This window comes from Mus caroli, chromosome 4 (assembly GCF_900094665.2).
Source record: "Mus caroli chromosome 4, CAROLI_EIJ_v1.1, whole genome shotgun sequence".
Taxonomy (NCBI): domain Eukaryota; kingdom Metazoa; phylum Chordata; class Mammalia; order Rodentia; family Muridae; genus Mus; species Mus caroli.
Genome location: NC_034573.1, coordinates 125520051 through 125524107, shown reverse-complemented (window position 1 = coordinate 125524107; position 4057 = coordinate 125520051).

Sequence of the window (4057 nt, the reverse complement as noted above, 5' to 3'; positions counted from 1 at the left end):
AATTGTTTGTTTGTTTGTTTCTTTTTCAAGACAGGGTTTCTCTGTGTAGCCCTGGCTGCCCTGGAACTCACTCTGTAGACCAGGCTGGCCTCGAACTCAGAAATCCACCTGCCTCTGCCTCCCAAGTGCTGGGATCAAAGGCGTGCGCCACCACTGCCCAGCGCCCTGTTTTTAAATATGGCTTATATGCGTTAATATTTACAGAGTTCAAACTTATGAATGAGAGGATGCACACACACATCACTCCCCTCAAATACATCACACAGTCTCTGGTAAACATGAGGGCTGCGGAGAGAATGAGAGCATGACCAAGAAGAAAAGAAGTCCAACATCCCTTGGCCACCAGGGTTTTTGGCACGTTGTGCAATTTACCAAACTGCAGCTCTGCCAAAGGAGTGGTGTGAAGGAGGCTGTACCGAAGGCCTTCAGGAAAGTACTGCCCGCTGGGAATGCAAACCGCCTTCGTATTTTATTTGAATCTTTGCTTTATTGCAAGATGGTATAATTGATTTAAATTATAATTTGGTCATCTGGGTGGGGGAATAAGTTGCTGCAAATCTTTTTATTCAAAAGCGACTAGAGAGGTGGCGCAGCGGTTAAGAGCACGTGCTGCTCTTCCAGAGCACAGACCTGAGTTCAGTTCCAGTGTAGGTGGCTCACAGCCGCCTGCAACTCCAGCTCTAGGGGATCTAGTACCCTCTTCCGGCTTCTGCGGGCACTGGCAAACCCATACCCACACATACATGCTCACATTTCTCTCTGTTTAATCTAAAAGCGCAGGGAGGATTAGAAATACCCGACTGGCTAGCAGATCGATGTAACCCACTAAATGAACACTTCTTAAGAAAGGCACTGTAATTTCAGTAGCAACCCAGAAAGAGTCTTTCAGCCACGTAGATGAGTCCCATCAGACAACTGCTTCTGGCTGTCACAATTGAAATAGGTGTATTTACATAACATGTTGCACTGGAGCCTTCTCTGTGAGCAGCTTGGGTGTACAATGTGCCTGTCAATCATTTCTCTCTCCTGCTGTGTGAAGATGATCTATTCCGCCTACTTCTCCACCCATTATATCCTGCAGAGAAATAGGAATATTCCAGGCAATTTTTGTTTTACCCCCTTCTATGGTCTATATACCCATCCATAAGTGACCTCCAAGGCCACCACACTGCTGTTTCTCTGTCCAAAGGAGCAAAGGTAGTGGTGTGTTTGAACCAGTAACTTGTCCAATTCTCTAGCATCCGGGATCTGTTTAATGGGTGCCTGGTTTGCTTCTAGTCAGGCAATGGTTTGCTCATTGAATTTATCAATAAATTCTCCAACAAAGACATCATGTTTTTAAAAAAATTACATGGATAGTTAACTCTGCTATGGATATGGTAGAGAGATGGTCTCTTGGCAAGCAATCACATATATGTCTGTGGATAGAAAACACAAGATAAGCATGGCATTGTGGGGCATGCCTTTGATCCCAGGTGCTTGGGAGGTAGAGTCAGGAGGATTTCTGCAAGTTGGAGGACAGCCTGTTCTATACAGGGAGTTCTAGGACAGCCAGGGCTACACAGAAAGACACTGTCTTTAATAACAAAACAAAAATACAATCCAGGTTAAATCTACTTCCACACACCCAGGAGCCATTACACTAGTTTTAACATTTATTTATATAGACATGCAAGCAAAACACCCAAACACTCACTCTGTAGCCTTCCTTGGTTTGGAACTAGACTGCTCTCAAATCAAAGTTTGCCTCTGCCTCCTGAGTGCTGGGATTAAACGTGAACACCACTCCCGGACCTCTTACTTTCTTTTAACTCCATCGCCCTGGGTGATCTGGAACTTTCTACGTAGACCAGGCTTGCTTAGAACTCACGGAGAGGAGATCTGCCTCTGTGTTCCAGGTGCTGAAATTAAGTGCCTGAGCCACTATTCCTGGTCCTTCCTTTATTTTCTCAGTGATGTGGTGATCCACATCCTGACTAAAGGGTGAAGAAATCTCTCAGTAGCTCTAATTTGCATCTTCTTGATGGCCAAGGATGCTGAACCCTGTTTAAAATACTTATTGGCTATTTATGTTCCTTAAGAACTGTCTGTCCCGGGCCAGAGTGGGGGTTGGGGGAGAGCGGGCCAGAGCAGAGGGAGAAAGGGAGGGGAAAAAAAAAAAACTGTCTGTCCAAATGATTGGTCCGTTTATTGAAGGTCAGGTTCTTGCTATTGTGTGCTTCCCCATCCATGAGACCTTTTTTTTTTTTTTTTTTTTTTTCCCTGAGACAGGGTTTCTCTCTGCGTATCCCTGGCTGTCCGGGAACTCACTCTGTAGACCAAGCTGGCTTCAAGCTCAGAGATCTGCCTGCCTCTGCCTCCGGGAGTGCTGGGATCAAAGGCGTGCGCCACCACTGCCCAGCCCTCCCTTTGAGGCTTTTACAACACAAACCTTTGATTTTGTAAGTATCAAGTGTGCAGAGTAGGTTGAGGGGAGTGTGCCACTGTGCGTACATGGAGGTCAGAGGGCAACTTGGACAATCCATATTCCCATATCCTCCTATCTTTACATAGGTTCTGGGGGAACAAACTGAGGTATCCAGGCTTGCAAGACAACCTTTCTGGCCAAGCCATGTTGCCAACCCGTTTTTTGGTTTTGGTGTTTAATTCCTTAGCTATTTTTTTTTTTTTCGAGACAGGGTTTCTCTGTCTAGCCCTGGCTGTCCTGGAACTCACTCTGTAGACCAGGCTGGCCGCGAACTCAGAAATCCGCCTGCCTCTGCCTCCCAAGTGCTGGGATTAAAGGCGTGTGCCACCACGCCCAACTCTCTTTAGCTATTCTTAATTATAATTTAGTTTACTCCCCTTAGCTACGTTGGGAGCAAACATATCTGAAAGTACAGCATGCCTCCAGAAGGTTCCTTTCCTAGAACGCAGAGCTATCAAATTCTGCCAAACTGGCAGGGATCTGTCTCTGCTGGGCTTATAGGCATGGCCCAGGTCCTCATGCTCGAGCAGCAAGCAGTAAGCTGGCTGGGTTCGGATCCCTCTTCCCTTGCCTGTCTTTTTATGAGATGGGCTCTCGTGTGGCCAAGGCTGGGATGGAACTCTCCATAGGGATGAGGGCAGCCTTCATCTTTTATCCTCCTTGCCTCTGCCTGCTGAGTGCCGGGAGCAGAACAGAAAGCTTCAAAGATCCCCAAGCTAAATACTTTTCTGGTTAGATGTCCTGGGGTTGTTCCTAGCCAAGGTTACAACAAACAAAATAGCTGTGTTCCTTCTCCTTCTTTCTAAGACAGGGTTCCCCTGTGTAGCTCTGCTGTCTTGAAACTCATTCTGTAGAAGAGGGTGGCCTTGCACTCAGAGAGCTGCCGGCCTCTGTCTCCCAAGTGCAGGGATTAAAGGCTTGCGCCACCAATACCTACCTGCTTCGGTAGAGGTATTTAGATTTTGTTTTGGCATTCTAAGGTGTGGTCTCAGGTAGCCCAGGCTGGACTCACATTCTCCGTGCAGCAGAGGATGGTCTCAAACACATGATTTTCCTACTTCCACCTCCCAAAATCTGGGTTTACAGGCACAACTCGCCACACCTAGCTTTATAGAGTTTTAAGAGATGATTTAGGCACAGGTCTCCAAGTTTGAAACATTCCGTTCGGCAGAAAAGCTAGGTTTAGTGGTACACCTGTAGTATCAAAACTTCTGGGGGTGGGAACAGAGATGGGACTGAAATTCAAGCCCAACCTAGTTGACATGGCAAAACCCTATCTCTTAAAAAGTAGAGATATGGGGTACACCCTTTAGTCCCAGTACTCAGGAGGCAGAGGCAGAGAGGCAGAGGCAGAGAGGCAGAGAGGCAGAGGCAGAGGGGCAGAGGGGTAGAGGGGCAGAGAGGCAGAGAGAGGCAGAGAGGCAGAGGCAGACAGCTCTCTGTCAGCCGGGTCTACATAGTGAGGTCCAGGCCAACAAAACAACAGTGTATAATAAGTCTCTGTCTCTGTCTGTCTCTCTCTCTCTGTGTCTCTGTCTCTCACTCACACACACACACACACACACACACACACACACACACACACACACA